The sequence below is a fragment of the Temnothorax longispinosus genome, chromosome 3 (genome assembly GCF_030848805.1).
Source record: "Temnothorax longispinosus isolate EJ_2023e chromosome 3, Tlon_JGU_v1, whole genome shotgun sequence".
Classification (NCBI taxonomy): domain Eukaryota; kingdom Metazoa; phylum Arthropoda; class Insecta; order Hymenoptera; family Formicidae; genus Temnothorax; species Temnothorax longispinosus.
In genome coordinates, this window is record NC_092360.1 from 9,861,909 (window position 1) to 9,880,635 (window position 18,727).

Below are 18,727 nucleotides of genomic sequence, written 5' to 3' on the forward strand. Positions count from 1 at the left end.
ACTGCGTTTATTCTGCACCAAAAGCTATAAATACAGCGAGACAGTACATAGTCGTCTCCCGAGTCGAATCCGTTTCGTTTCCGCGTCGCGAATTCCTATTAATTCGCGCAGTCATTAATTGCGTGCGATAGCAAGCAGAAGCAGAAGTGACAACGCGTCACTGGAACACGGAATGTCTCGGTAAATCGGTCGAGATTCGCATCTCACTGTGGAATTATCATTATGTAGGTCACGCTTTGTAACGTCTCGACGTGTTCATGGCACATCGCTTAAAGGGGCTTAATTTTGACATTGTCGATCGTATTGACTACTCAACAATTGGTAGTGCTTTGCGTGAAATTGCTACGAGTGATTTCCTTGTATCCGCATTAAGGTGTCAATGAAAACGATCGCTTTTGCTTTGTCGCAAAACAATCGGAGAAAGTCCCGACAAACGGGGTAATTTGTCATATGCGATACGCTCCCGGCTAAGGCTACGTTGATAGAAGATTCTATTTATAAAACGGTATAAAAAAATCTGCTCTCGCTTATTGATTAGAGAGAGAGGGGGGAGAGAGGGAGGGGAAAGGAAAAAAGAGAGACTCTAAAATTAAGCGTCCTTGTATAGTTGATTTTAGCGACGAGAATCCCGTCGCGGGTGGACGAAATTGTTATGAAAAAACGAAAAACGAATGACACTAACAATAAGTATACACCCAATGGAAAGAGACGTTTCGAGTGTTATGCATTGAGAAGTATTTTCATGCGATGGAAATTCCCTTTGCTCGATATAGAAGCGAAGATCTCATATCGATTCTCATATCATTTGATGCAAATGTGCGCAGAAAAATGTCGATTAATAGACAATCAATTACTTTTTAACTTTTAAATTTTATGTCAAGAATATATAAGGATTATAATGAATGCCATAAAATTTATTTTATATATAGAAAGTGTATGATACTGCTCAAAAGATCGTTAAAAATTAAAAATATATACATTTTCTCTTAAAACCTTTTTAAAAATTTTTGGCACATATAAAGTATAAAATAATACTTCTCTCGTACCTCAGATATATTTCAGTTAATTTGAAATACCAATTTTATAATTAAAATCAAATAAAAGTATATTCAGAAATTAGTAATCAAACAATTATTTAACTTATGTAACATCTTACATAAGAAAAAAAGTACTATATATTTACTTCCCATTTAAATTATATAAATTATATAAACATGCTTATAAAAATCTAGTTAATCTATATTATGTAATACCAAAATTTAGTTAGTTTTTAATTAGATCAATATTTATATTACTACATTATATAAATTTTTTGTATGGTACGATATTGTTGCATTTTCTTCTTTATAGAGTTAGCCTTAGAAATCTATTTTTCAATTTTGATAAAAGGGCGCTTGATTTCATTTACATATAAAAGTCGTTCGAGATAATAAATGTCCAAAACCACAGTGATGGACCCCGAGACGACAAACCGGTGACACGTGGAAAGCAATTTCGGGTCAAGGTTCGTACTGTAGTCAACTATATTGAGGTACATATGGACAACGGATCGAGAGAGATTGCAAAGGCGAAAGTTTTGCGCGATACATTTACAACCGCGCGACGGATGCCGTGCAGCAACGCTTCCATCGTAGACGAGCCGACCGCGAATGCAGGCTCTCTTTCTCTCGCCGAGTGTACCGATAAAGGACTTTCGATCGCTGTCAACGTGTCACGATTGTTTAACGTGTGTCAGAGTTTATTAATTTCCGATAAGATAATTCCGATATTTCTCATTTACGACGGTGTCAAGATACAAGCAGTATTGATTTAAATGCAGACAAAGGCGAGTTAATTAGTGACAGTCAAAATGCATTATTTCATTGATCTATAATTGAACATTTTATTTTATTTAACATTATTATCAATAACGTCATGTATATAACTTCTGTTTATAACTTGAAAATCTTTTCGGTAGTAAAAAAATGTTTATGATCCGAAGACTTAACTCACAATTAAGTGACTCATAATTAAAATACATTTGTTAATGTCAACAAATGTATGAATATATTATCGTGCAACATATAAAGAAAATATAAATATTAATTTTTCAAAACCCATAAAAATTTTTTACAATCTTTAGATCTAGAGCTAGATAAAAACTTCACAACGCTAAAGCAAAGAGTAATTGCTAATTCTGTCAAAAACTAAAGACAAACTAAAAACGACTTACAAATTCTCGCGAGATATCTCTTTTTTGTCTTCGTATTTTTATTTTCCATTTGTCTATGTTACGAAGAGCGAAGATCGCATGGGTTGCTTTTTCCTCCGAAAAGAAAACTACTTGTGTATCGCTTATTCTAGACATGCAATGTCGATTCTTTCCGAAACAATCGTCCACCTGGCGTATCACCTGTCGTAGGTTTTATCAACCTACCGGCGCGGCGCGGCGACGATATAGCATGCGAAAATGGGAAATGCCAGAGATCGCTCACGCTGGTTCTCTCTTTCTTTCTTCTTTCTCTCCCTCTTTCTCCTCTGCATGAAAACGTCGCGCGATAACTCGTACGATGTTGTCATTCAAGAGGAAATGGAGTTCCAAGATTTATTCGTGATATGCCGGCGAGTCGATAAGCTTTATTATTTGTGCGCGCCGTAGCGAGATCAATGGCGGAGTATGATAAACATTTTCGTTGCTGTGGCTCAAAGCAGATTACTTCCGCGATATTTCTCGGTCGACCTGCACCGGGATTCGACCGTGCGATCAAAGGCGTCCTCCTATCGAAAAATCACGTGAATCCACGCATTGTAATAAAGCAGATTCGACGCGCTTATTTGGTTTTTACCAGGGATTTCGAAATAAAATAACATGCGTTATTCCCAAGATGTTTCCAAAATAAATCGTTTTCAGCTGCACTATTGGACCATTAGACATGGGAATTGTATCGAAACAGTGCTATAAACGATACGTGGTTCTTAAATTCGCTTTAGACGATTTATAAATCGCGCCAGAATTCAAGATAGAATTCCTATTTACAGTTTTATAGTAATGTATTATACAAAAAAAATTTTACAACTCAGAATACACACCAATAAAATATATATCAAAACACACGATATATGAAATCATAAATAATATTCTATTCTAAAATTTGACGCGAATTGTACATCAACTGTAGCTCGAAAGCAAAGATATATTTTTAGAAACAAAAGAATTTGTTAAGTATTTAGTACAAAGTGCATTGCGTTGAAAGCGTTGCAGTACTCATGATTCTATAGAAAGAGAAATCTAAAATTGTTTGCCACGGTAAAATAATCGTGCACCAGGTAGGTACGTGTAAAAATTTTATCTTTTCGACTCACATATGTTTAGTGGAATAAGCTTGATTGTACATAATATAATTCTATATAATTATTAAGCAAAGTGATTTATTGCAGCCAAATTTACATTATATTAAATATTAAAATTAAATATTATACTTTTTAGCTATCCGGTAACAAACGGGAATTAAAAAGAGCTAAATATTACGTATTGATTACATTATGCTCGGCGTAACATTTCACGTACGTCATTCTTTATTAATCTTTTTACATACTCTTTGCATTTTATTTGCGCGATATGTAGTGAACAACGTTAACGCCAGAGCGAAAGAAAACTCGGGAGGGCAGGGCAAGCTCTCTTTTAAAGGGGCTACAAATCTTACGCTTTTATGAACTTTAGACCAATTTTACCGATGAAAAATGTCGGAAAAATCGAGTCCTTTATCACGTTAATCCGCGCGTTTACGGTAAACAATAAGGCTACAGAATTCTTCCAGGTAGATTCTAATTTTTGCCGTAACAGTTATGCAGAAACTGATTTACCCATGTGCATCGGGGTATGTATTTTATTATATCGGCGCGATAAATATAAACTGCGAGTTTTCGAGTGTACCTAACGTTAAGCGCAGCTTCTATCAAAATTACCAGAACTTATTTTGACATTAAAAAGCCATTTTCACTCGTGGATGTAAATCTCTCTCTCTCTCTCTCTCTCTCTCTCTCTCTCTCTCTCTCTCTCTCTCTCTCTCTCTATCTGTGAGGTTAAATGGTAACAAATCAAATAGTGCGCGTAAAGGCGTGGGGATATGTATGTACGTAATAAAGTTGTAACTGGGACGTGAGTGGAGCAAACCCCCCTCGCGGTCGCTCGCTGAGGACGCCTTAAAATATGCTCCTGTCGCTCGGTGAGAGAATCCTTGAAATATATCTACTATTCGCCGCTCCAACGAGGTATCCTTAAATACACGCTGGCAATTTTCAGGACGTCGTTCCCAGCTCGGACCCACCGCGCAAAGCCAAAGGCTTCACGTTGGCTATTCCGAGCGCTCCTATAAGCCAGTCATGCAATTAAAAACCGTTCATCCGGCAAAAATGCTGAGAAGGGTTAATGAGCGCGCACGTATCTCGAGCGATCGTTTCCGTGCGCTCGCGAGCGTAACTCTGACCGCGCGCGATTACCCCCGGTGTTTATCCCGCGGGGCACGCGCAAGGGGAGGTCGATCGACTCTCTGTGTGGACAAGCGAGAAGAGCGAGAGAGCTTTTTCCGCGTCGCATCGAGTCGTTCGAGCACGAACGGAAGTGGTTATCGATGCGCACCGGAAGTTCACCCGTTGCGCCCGTGTGTTGTTGTGGTTGTTGTTGTTGTTGCAAAAGAGAACCCTCGCGGGGGCCCCCGCGAGAGTCGCGCGGTGACCAGCGGGCGAGAGAAAAAGACGGGGACGCGGATGTGGAAGAGCGGGAAGAGCAGGTCGGGCGTGAGGAAGGAGGGGGATGAGGAAAGGATGAGAAAGGTTTGCCGCAAGGGCGCCGGGGGAGTTAAAGGGTGGCCGTCGCGAAGGATGGCCGAGGGCGATGGAGGGCGGAAGATAAAAGGATAGGAAGAAGAGGCGACCGACGGACCAGTCCCGACGAGGGTGGGACGCATACGGTAGATCGCGAAGGGGGGTTAGCGGTGTGGCACCGACGCCGACGTCGAGGTTGGGGTGGACGTACCGCAGGAGAGGGGCGCCATTATATTTGCGCAGGGCCGTCCAATAGGGCGCAGTATCGTCCCGACCGCCGTCGCGTGCATACGTCGTAAAGTTTGTGCCTGAACTTGTGAAACGCGCGTAAAACCGCCACCGCCGCCGTCGCCGTCGCCGTCGCCACCTCCCCCTCCCCCCGAACGTCCACGTCCGGTGTCCCGGCGAGAGGGTGAGATCCACGCGAGAGACGCGTCCTCGTCCTCTCTCTCTCTCTCTCCCATTGTGTTCCCCGTATGCCGTCTCCGTCTTTCTACCTTCCTTTTACCGCATCTCTCTATCCGTATCTCCTCACGTTTCGCACATTCCTCATCTTCCGTCGATCGTCGCGCGTCGTTGCAACTTTTACTCGCCCGCACGCAGTATAAACAACAACGGAGAGCGCGAGAGTCCGTCTACGCACGAGGGTCGCAAGTGGAAAGTGAGTTGCGCTGCGACAAAAGTGAGTAGACAAAGTGGCTGCGCTTAATGTGGATGGAGAATGGAGGAGAGAGAAGCATGGCGGGAGGGAGTCGAAAACTCCTCTCGTTCCTTTCCCACCCTCGAGTCCGTTTTTGCGCTCCGGAAAGGACGGTCCTAGGCCCTTTGTTCCATTTTTTTATATACGTGGGCTCTGGAGTGTTTTCACTTTCACGCAACGCGATACCTATCACCCCCGGTTTCGTCGACGGGGGGCAGAAGCTCCGATTAATTTGAGAATTGCTCCGATTAATCACATTCTTTTCTGCGTGAAGGCACGCGAAAGACTCGGCAATATCAGAGGCGGAGATTTAAACGCGACATATATATGTAGAACGCGCTCAGCAATCTTCGTCAGAATTAAATGCAGGGATTCAGAGAAAGAGAGAGAGAGGGTGAGAGAAAAATCGATGAATTTATAATAACTTAAGGTTTTGATGCCAAAAAACGACTGTCATTTATATAAAAAGTGGCGTTAAGAAAAACGATAAATTTGCGACGAAATTTTGGGTTTTAATATTGATACGAAGAAATAATTACGTTCATAAAAACCGGTATGTTTCTCAGTTGAGTTGAAAATTGAGAACTAACCGAAATCGCACACGAACCCGTTTTACGTTGAGATCAATCCTCGATTTAAACTCACTGATTTTTCTACATGCATTATCGGTGAAACACATTCGATTACACGACTACGCCATTTGTTCTCCACTGTTCTTAAATGAGGATTTCGGAGGAATTCGTAATTTGTCGCAACCTTTTAATTACCGACTCAATGTCTGAGGGTGACTAAAGCTCCACGTCTCGAGTTGTGGGCAGAATGCGGGTGAAATTACCTGAGAAATTGTATGTACCCTACGTTTTGGAAACTTAATTTATCTAAGTCCTTTAATTCACGACGTTAAGCATCTCTGTAATTAAGCCTCCCATCAAATTTTCGCCAGAGGAATATTAGTTCCGTGTTCCCTCAAGGAATTTATCGTATTTGGAATGATGGTCCACCCCATATACTGAAGCTAACGACTTACGAACTTGAAATTATCTTTGGATAAATCACAAAATTCTATTTTATAAATTAAATAGGCTGGTGAATAGACATTTCTAATTTTTAATCGATCGATAATTTCCATACATACCCAAAAATGTTATAAGAAGTTCTCTCTATGTAATTTTCTACGTTATTCATTACTTCATTATTCCTTAGTGTTATCGATCCATATCTTCCTTATTGCATTTAGCAATAATTGAATGTCTTTATATGAATAGACTTTAATGTGCTCGCTGTCCAAGTAGCAGAGTGACGTTAAAAGACGACACAGTGACGCGTATTAGACATCAGTAGTAGACATCACTTTGTCGTCTTTGAACGTAACTCTGCTACCTGGAGCAAGAATATGGCCCGTCTAAAATAATTTCTAATCCGATTAGAAACCGATTTGCTAGATATTCCAGTTTTTATGTTCATTGCGACAATCTGAAATTTTCGTCCTAATCGTTCGTAAAATGAAATCGTCGAAATAATTTAAATTTCTCAAGCATTAAAATGAAGTTCACGTTCATCTGGTGAATGTTGAAGACGGGAGAAAATTTGCCAAAGATGCATTTAAGATCTTTATCAGCGCGTAACTGTAATTCGAGTTAGCATTTTCACGTTGCGTGAAAATTGTTGAATTAGAAAAGAGTATTTTCAATGGCTCTTTTGAGAAAACGGGTAACGTGAGGTAGGTAACAAATATGTATTTCCATTTCCAGCGTGGCATGAATTCAAAAGACCTTTGTCCAGTATAATGAATTTTTAAGTACCTTGGACCTATTGAAGCTAATAAAATATAAAGTAGATTCTGTTACGCATGTGTCGTTAGAATTCTTTTGAAAATTTCGAGTAGATGCATACCTAGTCTTATAGATACAATAATAGAAATTTCTTGTGTTTTTAGAGCCATTTTGTAGTGCCATTTTGTAGAGCAATTTGTATTAACAATTAAAATGTTATGCAAAGCTTTGTAATCCTTACAATGCTGCTTAAATAACTAAGCGCTTGTGGACTTTATCGGGTGACCGTGTTATGTGCGATCTTTCTGATTTTTACGTTTCATTCACGATTAGACTTATCTATATCTATGAAACAGACGTATACGTAATAATAATATATATATAGTTAAGAACTATCAATTATGTAGAAAATTAGATTCATTTATATTTAAATAATTATTTAGATGCGATTAAATATTTTCTTAGATAATTCACCGTCTTGGTCTTAACCAATTTTTTTCGAAATTATAAGCATCAAAATATAAATAATATCTTTTATTATTTTATCTCCTCGCAATAATAAATTAATTTCGTAACGAAGATGAAACAAACAAATGGAAACGACGATAAAAATAGAGGAACATTATTCAAAGAGTACTAGTTGATACAAAAGTATTATCAAAACATATTTTCTCTTCAATTATATTTTCTTATGAAAAAAATCAGTAGTCTTTCTTAACCAGAATAAATTTTTGTTCTTTCACACGCTTTTCGCTCCGTCGAACATCTCTGATTTGTTTTGGTTTAATCATACAAATCATGAAAAAATTAATAAGGCATTTTTGTAATGAATTTGCTTCATTTCAGTTCGTATTTTTTTATGTTTGCGCGCACGGATATTCATGACATTCCCGTAGAATATCACAGAATTTACTGCCGACTCTGCGTCTCTGTATTCTAGTAGAATTATGCTCATTACTTTGTGTCATTGACACAATAGACATCATTAACACACGTCACGATTTACGACAAGGTTTCCTGTAATAACATCTTTCTACATTTCAAAATGCAGTTTAAAAAAAATTACATTTATAATTAATGTAAATACGGATTGATAAAATACTTACTCTATTATTTAATTATTTGCATAAAGTAATTATACAAGAATACTATGTGCAAAATAAATTTCGCGCGAAAATTTCGGATAATAAAAGGGATGTTCTGCATATTGCAATCCAAGGTACAGAAATCAAAGCTTGTAGTTCATTTTCATTAAAGGTGCGTAACTCCATAAACAAGAATGCCAGCACTAATTTGACGATGCTTATTTAGGTCAACTTAATGCCACCTTTCCGACTAATAACGGTCAGTAATATTAATAACGTGTTGTGCTTTCGCGTGTGCAGGCAAGCAAATTGTAGCGTTACCGCACGTCATTATTACATGAAAGCTCTGAGTTACTGTGCGAACTTCTATTTTAGTTAATTAAAAATGAAGCCTTTCTTTCGACCGCACGATCGCGTTTATCTCGCGGCACACGCATGCGATCTAGTTAGTAATTCTGATAACATCCGTCGTGAAAAAAGATATGGACTATGGAGCAACATTACGCGGAATCTTGCTTTTACAACTTATGTCGCTGATGAAAACAACGCCGCGCTTTTTTAATTCCACGCAGAGAAAAAGCACATTTTTTTAAATTCTGAAAATTTTTACTTACGCAATTCTCTCACGTGAGTTAAATGAGAATTAAAAAAAAAAATGTTTTATATTACATAAGTTACTATAAATAAATATCAAGAAATGTGTAATATTGTGGAAATGGATTTAACTTCTTTATCATATTAGCGATGTGTAAAATACACAAATACATATATATTACAGAATAAAATTTGAATAGTTGGAATAGAGAACTTGTCATGCCTGTTTCCAATATTATATTTCTTAAAGAATAAAATTATATGTAATAAAATTTCTATTAAAAAAGTTGATCCAAAACTCGGAAATACATGGCCTTATTTATATCATTGATACTTCGCGGTAACTTGTAAAAGAAAATATAATATAAAGTTTACATTTACATACACACATATAATGGGAAAAATATTTTCTGTATACTATAGTTCTATTGAAATTTTTAGTCAGTAAATATTAATATTACAAATATGTATATTATTAAAAAAAAATTAAAAATTTTCTTTTGATAGATGTGGAATAATTTGTTTATTTTTTTAAACATGCGTAATTAGGTCATATAATGCTTCGATAAAGAGCATACAGCATATTTACGTACCTACACAAGTTATCCGTCTTGAATAAGAAAAAGAGAGATAGGTAAAAAAAGAGATAATCGATCTCTCTGTGTAAAGAATAGTACGGCAGTGTATTTTTTTCAAGATAACGTTGAAAGTCTATTTACGGTATATCACGATTGTCAGTTTAACTTTAAAGTCGACTTTAAAATGCTGCTAATGTCATGATTAAGATCGCAGTGAAAAAGTCATTGAAACACATTTAAAATCTTTTTACTCAATTGTCAACTCAACGGCGCTTCGAATATATTAATTTTATCCATTGTGACGTCAGTTCGATTGAACCAGTCTCGAAGATACATATTTCTCATCATAAACCGAGAGCATCTACGAAAAGGTGATAAATATTTGCGTCGACACGCGAATACGTCACAATAGCGACGTATATTCAAAATTAGATTGATCAATCTTTTATTAAAACTCCTCTTTGTGCGTCGCGCTCTAACGTATTTATGAAAATTGGTATTGCATGAGAAAATATACTTGAGGATGTGCTTACTCACAAGCTTCTATCACGATGACAAAGTTACTACGCGGTATGCATAATTTTTTTATTAAAATTCTTTACGAACTCATCGCGAACTTTGCGAGGTCGAAACGTTTGCGAGATGGAGTTTACTTCGCGATCGACTGCGTGAATTTAAATTTAAGTCCGAATCGCGTTTATCCATTTGTCGCGAAAGTAAAATGCTGCCGCGTACCCATTACGCCAGGTCAAAATTCTGGGTGCGTTTTGCAAGAGTCGCGCATTTTATAAAAAAAAAGGGATATCCGTTCAATTCGTTGTTGTAATTGGATTGGTCCCAGTCGAAATTAAACTCGTCCGTTTTTATTGAAATTCCTAGGGAAACTCGACGCACAGTTTATAGAGTGTACAATAAAATATAGGAGAGCTATAGGGTTTTCGTGTTTTGCATTTTAATGTTTCTCGTTTTTTTTCCCGTTCACTCGGTGGCTACCGTAATCTTGCGAACTTCCAATCTTGGCTACGCCGTTGCGCGTCATATTTTTCACTATGAATTATTGTCGATTGTGATATAGCTCATCGGTTACATCGATTAGCTTAAACTGTTACTCGAATTAGATTCCCTTTCGCTTAAAGTGCTATTCAGAGAGACCATTTATTTGTCTTTGTTCCCCTCGTCAAGCAAGCACCTATAATTTACTCGTACATCGGCAAATTCAATTAACCACTTATGCGTTATTTAGCGTTACTGACTGAATGTGAGAAAATAATTTTTTTTAAATTGTATGCATGTATATGATGTAATTTGTGAAATATATAAAGGATATAAAAGGAATTTTATTATTATTTTTCAAAGTTCACATTTATATGTCCCCTTTTTCTGCTTAATAAAATGTATTACCATAATATATCATATCGTACCCCCAGAAGAATACCTTAGAAGAATACCCTAGAAGAATACTGTCAACTCAAAAATTCATAATATTTAGGAAAGAGGAAAAACAAATTTAATTCTATTTTTTTGAGTTGTAAGATAACTAACACAATTACAACTACGATATTTTGTTACAATGAAACTTATACTATTTCTTGAAGAGGTCTGCTACGATGATTCACTTGTCAATTCATTTATGACACTATTCATCCGGGAAACTGCAACATAAAAGAATATATAACGATACTTTTGCCCCATGCTACGGATTTCACATATAAACTTGTGACACTATTATAGCACATAGATAACATTTTAGACATACTTTTTATGGACTTAACACAAAATAAAAATGTTGTGATAGTATTCTTCTAGGGGTGCGATATATCAAATAATTAATTTATAAAATTAAATGTTTACAAAATTCTTACACAATAGACTTAAAAATACTATTGATTATAAAGAAATGTAATATTATTTTCAATTAATTCGCATTTTAAAAACTTTATTAAATAACTTAAAATAATAATCGTTTTGTGTTTCTTATGAATACAAACAATATGTGAAGGTAATTTAACGAGAGATTGGTTTATGACTCAAAGTGTGAATAGTCAATTGTTTTTCACATCTTAGCCGCTTATAGAACGAAATTGAATAATTACGTTAGTAATGCGGCGCGGCGGCGTGTCGTAATAGATGTACCTCAATGTAGAGTTCAATGAATTCGCTATCTCACATGCGCGGATTAACCGATCCGATCAGTCAATTCAGCGGAAAACTCCGTTTTCAGTTTGGCTTGAGCATCCAAGTAAAACGTAATTTATTTTCCCGGAGCGCACCGTTGCTCGTTTCAGGACGCTCCTGCGGGAATGTCGTAAAGAGGAACGATATATCGAACATAAGCAAACAAGTTCGAGAGACATCCGAAGGTGCCGGGTACACCCACGCGAAACGCGGTTGTAATTACTATGCAGCGTGGGAAGGTAAATTGATAATTGCTATGCAACAGGAGAAGCTAAATTGCTAATTGCTACGCGAAATATAAAGTGGACACAACTTAGTTTACGCAGCATAAATTTAAACGACCTTTCGCGATTGGCGTAATTTTTAAATTGTTAAATCAATTCCTTTGATTTTGGCGACAAGCAATAATGATCTTATATAAATCTGATCTTAAACACACACACACACACACACACACACACACATAATTTTTGTTATGTATATTTATCTTAGCATATTCTATATTAATTTGTAGAAAATTAAAAATGTCAAAATTCTGTTCTTTTAATTCCCTGCCAGATAACAAAGAAATAATTAATTGGATTGCAAAATTAAAGATATAAAAGTGTAATTCGCTTTCTATATCGATATTGTTCGCGCACGATCTTTTATTAGGAAGAGAAATATTATAATTAACGCGTCGCTGTTGCGTTAAGCATTTTTTCGGTACTTTAATATCTCCAACTCTCTGCTTTGTTTCAGAGCTAACGTTGCATGCTGCTTTGCATTTTATTCGTTTGTATAAAGAGAATTATTCTATGTTTCCTGCAGCGTGTAACTAAATCTACCTTATTATTCTATTCCGTATATAAAGTATAATTCTTACTCTTATCTAAAATTTAGAGATTGGAAGATTGGAAGGATGTAGACGAAACGAGAGAATGTTCCTCTTTCGCTTTTACGAAACAAGAAAAGTTTAACGATTACGTAAATTTACTTATCTCAATGAATATAACATAATATCGTGGCGGGAGTCTGAAACATGGATTAATGGAATTTCTCTCGCTTTGTGAGCTTCCTTTCTCGATGTAGCGTGTCTCGCGGGAAGGAGATTTCTTTTTTAATTCGATACGCCGTTTCCAAGAGAGAATGTAACTTACTTAGTCCGTAAACTACTCGATTGTGGGCCGCGCACTGTAAACCAATACCGATATCGATATAACGATTGAGAGCGGGACCATTTTAATATCTCCGTGTGCGCTAGCCTCAGATATTCTTGTTTTTGAAAGCACCGCATTGCATACGACGTATATTAAAATGTATTCTCCGTACATATTCGTTTCTCGTACAAAATACAATTGTATTCGTTTTTTGAAAAAGAACAATTTTTTTCATTTTGAGAGCAGGTATTTACTAGAAGCTGTTTCCTGTTTCTTTAATCTAATTAAAAGATGTTTAAAAATAATAGAACGGAACCGCTTTTTTTAAATTTCGTGTCAGAATTCAAGGATTCTGTTTATAATAGAATATAAATAGAATATAATTAAAATATATTATAATGGAATATAAATAGAATATATTATAATAGAATTCTATTTATAATCTTATACGTCACATGATACGAAAAATAATTAAGAAAAATGAGAATATAATTAAAATACATACTTTTATATCAAAATGTACGACACATAAAATTGTAAGTAGAATTCTATTCCGAAATCTGACGCAAATTGTAGATCGATTAAAATATTGAGTTTCATGCTGCGTTAAATTCTGGGTTTTATTGACTATTTAAACACAGGTTATTCCTTCTGTTCTCTGAATTTATAATGACGTAAAGGAAAAATTTCAAGAGAGAGTACGTCTTCCAGCAGAACAATTCGCGTAAATACAAACGAAATATTTCTGATGTACGGCAATTTGGTAACAAGATCGTTTCTGTTCGTCTTGAATAAAATTCAGGGTTAAAGGCACTGAAAGGGCGTCGCGCAAACTCGTCTCTTGTATTTCCGACAATTCCGACACTTCGACAATACGAGAGAAAAATGTCGCGCCGAACAAGTTTCCGGGCAAGATGTCGCGATCGGTGAACTTTAACGAGTCACCCGATCGGTTACGAACCCCCATCGACGGCGTATTCACGAATTCCATTCGACGACGTGTCAAACGTCAAGGGAAACGGAAGCCAAAAGAAAGACTATTTAAGGTCACTGACACTTTTGCACACAAGCATTTTCTTGTATCCCGGTTTCGTCTAGAGAGGATGAGAGACGCGCATTCTCCCCGTCTTCGCTTCTCTCTCTCTCTCTCTCTCTCTCTCTCTCCTCTTTCTCTCGCTATGAAGTAGCTACGGGCGTCTGATGCGGGACTAACTCAATTCGAAACGAAAACGAGTTATCGCCGCTAATACAATTCGACGGAAGACCGCCGGCGGTCTCTGTCATTCGACGGTAAAAAGATCTCGAACACCCGACAGGACAGCGGAGATCTCTCGATATATATGCGCGCGTTGGCTACGTATACTCCAGTACATTCTACATCCTATGTATATCCTCCTCCACCGGCGTGCTCCAATTTTCGCTTCTATTTGGATCTCATCCCGGAATATCGATCCATCGATGTCTACTAACATTTGTCCTAACTGTGAAGAATCGGTCTCGCAGCGTTCGCTTCTTTCGCTTCTTTTGCTTCCCATCTCCATGCTTTAAAATGTATATTTTTCGATATATATATTTTCTTTTTAATCGCATTTCTATATTTTCAATGCAATATACTTTGTAGTTCCATTTTTACGAAAATCGATTTAAAGATCGCATCTCATGGTAGATAGACGCATCGTCTTACATGATAAATATATAACTTATTTTCCATGTATATCAAAACTCTCTTCAATCTTTAATTTTAATATGACGAGTATATTAAGTATACCTATATAACTTTTTAGAATCATTAAGAATAGCGTAAGTCTTCCTCGCATTTTAATATATTCGATTAATATATCAATGTTTTAATTAGACTATAAATACGAGGGTACTGAATTATCCTATGCGCACATTTGTGTCAGAAAAAGAAAGAAAGAGAAATTACGAACTTGCGCTCATGAACGAAACATTTCCACTTTATCTTTTCTTTTCTCTCTCTCTCTCTCATTCTTTTTTTTCCTTTCCGTTTTCTCCTCCGTCTGTTTATAGTAGTCATTTACCACTTTTGATTTGCGAATTTCTACCTCGCGCGTTCTCGCACTACCCGGTCTTCAGCCGCGCCGGCTTTCCTCCTTTCCTTCTATTTCTGGTAACGTCACATTCCTCGGCACGGTTCGTTTCACCTTCTCCTGTCGTATCGTCTCTGGTGTGTTTTCCCTTCCTTTATCTCGCCCTCGCCTCATCACTCTCACCCTTCTCCCCTTGCCCTCTCTTTCTTCTCTCTGCAACCTCCGCTGAAACATATTTTCTCGAAACGTCAGAATTCATCTGCCCCTGCCCTAAAGTCGCTTCGCTTCAATCGATCGGCCGTGCGTCATGTCTCAATTCACGAAATCCGGATTTGCACTCTGCGCATACATATGCGATCCGCGAAATCGCATTCGCCGCACAGCGCGAACACACACCGATCATGACGACGACGATCGCTCGCGTCCTTGACACCCCGATCCCGAAATGTGTACACGCTTTTCGCGCAACTTCCTGCGCGCAATAAATTACATCGCGAGAGGATAAACACAGGAAGATAATTCTGGTAAATCCTACTCTGAAAATCTCATTTCCGTGTAAACGTTAAATATTCCAAAAGAAAGTCCCGGGCGAAGAGTTTGCGCTGGAATATAGGATGCTTCAAATTTCCCATGTTTTCTAATAAATCCTATAATGTCCTTTCCAAGTCTTATAAAGTAACAATTGCAAAGCTGCTGAATTTGACTTTACTTATTTAACATTCAATTAATTTTCTTTCGTCTATTAATAAAATATTGTCTATAAAAATCTCGTCTATTAATTATTAAATAATAATTATTTAATTTCAGCAATTTCCAGATTATTACTTTACATTGTCAAGTATTATGTTTAATATTAAAGATTGGCAATCTTCAAGATAAAAGTAATTCAAATAAAAAAATAATTTAATTAAAATATTTATAATAATCGTACATCAAGACACGAAGATAATCTTTGCTTAAATCTTTATTACAGAAAAGTATATTCCGAATTGAGCGAAGATTTCAAGTCGATTATTCTGTCTATGAAAAATACTTTTTTTTTTAGTCTACTCCCAAATTTATACGAGCAAAGACTATTATTTTTCCACTTTTCCAAACGAAAGCTTTCTCGAATGTTTGATATGGGACGCGACGACAAATTCCTCGCCAAATTGTGCAGAAGGTGCAGAAAACTTTCGACTTGCATCGCCGTTGTATTGCATGGGGGTTTTCACGGGGGGTTTTTTTATTTGCCGTTGACGAATCTCAGGGCAGCGTCGTGTCCTGTTAAGTGTCCGTGATTCTAGGATGCGAGCGTATTTTATTTACGACCGAGCTAGCGTGTAACGTCGCGTCGACGGGACTTTCGAGGAAAATTAAGGAAAGTTGGCTGACGATCGACCCGCGAAATCGCCCCGGGAAAACTTTCGAAGCAATTCGCTGCCGTGCGGCACGCAAACAAATTTTCTTGCTTTCTTTCTCTCTCTTTTTAACAAAAACTACATCCCATTTTTATCGCTCATAGAATTCGCAGGCACGAAGAGCTTGGTTTATTTCCCGCACCCTTTATGTGCGTGTGTTTTCGAGATTGCTAGAAACAATTAACAGTTGTCTTTGATGGATTTTAGCGATACACAACGGATACAATATGCGTAAATGTCACGAAAGAAATTTTATTCCAGAACTCTTGTCATCTAAATTGTTATTAGTATCATTTTAAATAGATATTAAATTACGTATATATTACGTACAATTTATTTTATAAGAATAATATGTATAATTAAATATAATTAAAAGAACTATATCACAGTAGATATTACTGCATATAAAAAGAACTAATTGATCGCTAGAACCGTTATAACGGAAGGGTGTGGAATTTAAATTTCTTTCAAGTACAGATTTTATTATTAAATATCGAAAACACGTTAAATTGTTTCAAGTAAAAAGGAATTGTCACGTAACTGCCGTGGCGGATAAGCTTTATTAGCCGCGTAAAAGGAAAAGATATCCTCGATAATTGATGAAAAACGCAATTCATTGGGTGCAGCCGACGGCGAGTTTCGCCATACCGGCGAGTGCCGGCCGTCGGAGAGTGGCGGATCAATAGTCGCGATTTCATTGCCGTGCAACAAGTAGTTGCAAATTTTCGTCCATGGCGCGACGGGTACAATAAACACTTATACGACTTGCGCACGCTTTGTTTGGGGAAAATATTAGTTTGCGCGTACAACGCAGCAACGCGCTTTGATCCCATAACGGCAAAATTGTTTCCCTAATAGCGTCGTTTCGGCGTCATCGATGGCGCTTGGTTTCCGCCACTTGTATCCCACGTATGTACTTATCCCCGAGGCAACGAATACTCGAGCGCGAGAACGAATTTATTATTAAATCACTAATGAATGGTTTAATTAACGTTTACGAGCGCCAGAGACAAGTCCGCAACCAGGCAGCTTTGAGAGTGCTCCGTTTTAGGAGCATGCGCGATCTCGATTATTTTATTCCTCGAGTCTCGTAGCGAGCTTGATAACAACGCTAATCCTAATAGCGCGTTGATCCTAAAAAGAAAAAATACCTAACAAAAGGTTGTAGCTTTATATGGCACGAACACACACGTGTTCAAACAACAAATTCGATATATTTTTGTATCCCCTCTCTCTCTCTCTCTCTCTCTCTCTTCTCTCTTTTCTTCCCTATATATTCCCCTTTGTTTTTTTCTGACGTATCTGTATATAGTTTCGCCATTGTTACGGACACAATTCCCGGCCACGTTTGTATCTTGAAGCGACGTCGTGTGTATATAAATGTCATTGATACATTTTCCGCCTCCAATTTCGCGATAAAATTTTACTAGTAGAAGCGCTGGATGATTCCTGTCCCTTGAGCATTGAAAACTACTAAAAATTTCTCGTTAATGCTCCCTATAACGTATTCTTGCACAACCTTTCACCTTTTATATGTACCATTAATAAAAAGATTATATAGAGAAAATTTTTGCGCCGTGAAAAAAATTTCATTCGAGACAGCAAATCGGATTAATACGATATATTACTATTTTTGATTAAAATTCAGCAGCATAAAAATTGCTACTTCTCGACCGTATTTTATATCCAAAAATATATTTTCGTACCTATACTACTTGGACAGAGTGGTTCTTGTAATTATATTACCTTTTTGGATGACTCTATTTAGCATACTTCAAAAATGGGAATATCACCCAAAGGATAAATTAAATAGTAACAAATGCGATTACGAATACGCAATATGCTTTATACTGTATGAACGTTAAAAACTTACCTAATTGTTCTTAATTAATTTCTTCGGTGATATTCTATCAGAATATAGAATCGCTGTTTTCACACGTGCCCATTTAGAACGCACGATAAGAAAAATATTTCGACATATGTGCGATCGCAATATATCCTCAAACTGTTCAATTCTCGAAAGTTTAGATTTCGGGATGCATCGCAAACTTGTACAAAAAGGCGTGTCTCTCGCAAATACCTTTTCGATTACGTTCCAGGTCGCGATTACCGAATACGATTACGAATGCAACGTACGTCCGCGAGCGAGTTCGATCCTCGGCGCGGCAACAATATCGATAGCTTCGGCTTCTTCAGCGCCCGCGCCGCCCGAGATCCCACCGAGAGGAGCTTCCCGAGGCCTCTCCAGCACGCTCGCGAAAGCTCACGACACGGGCGAAGTTGGCCGATTTAATTTTCTAAATATTCATGGTACACTACGAGCCTCCGGCGGGCGAAACCACACGGCGAGAAGCAACGCATTATAAATATTCTATCTCGCATCTCGCCGCAACTTCAAACGAGAGACGAATATGGGATATCTCAGGTGAG

General features: G+C 37.3%; 1 protein-coding gene across 1 annotated transcript in view; it reads left to right on the plus strand.

The window, feature by feature from the left end:
- The first annotated feature begins 4,942 nt into the window (after positions 1-4,942).
- Positions 4,943-18,727, plus strand: part of LOC139810795 (1-phosphatidylinositol 4,5-bisphosphate phosphodiesterase epsilon-1-like) — a 117,549-nt gene continuing 103,764 nt past the window's right edge. The window contains 1 exon segment of the mRNA XM_071774682.1: positions 4,943-5,485. The gene's annotated coding sequence lies outside the window, so the exon portion shown is untranslated.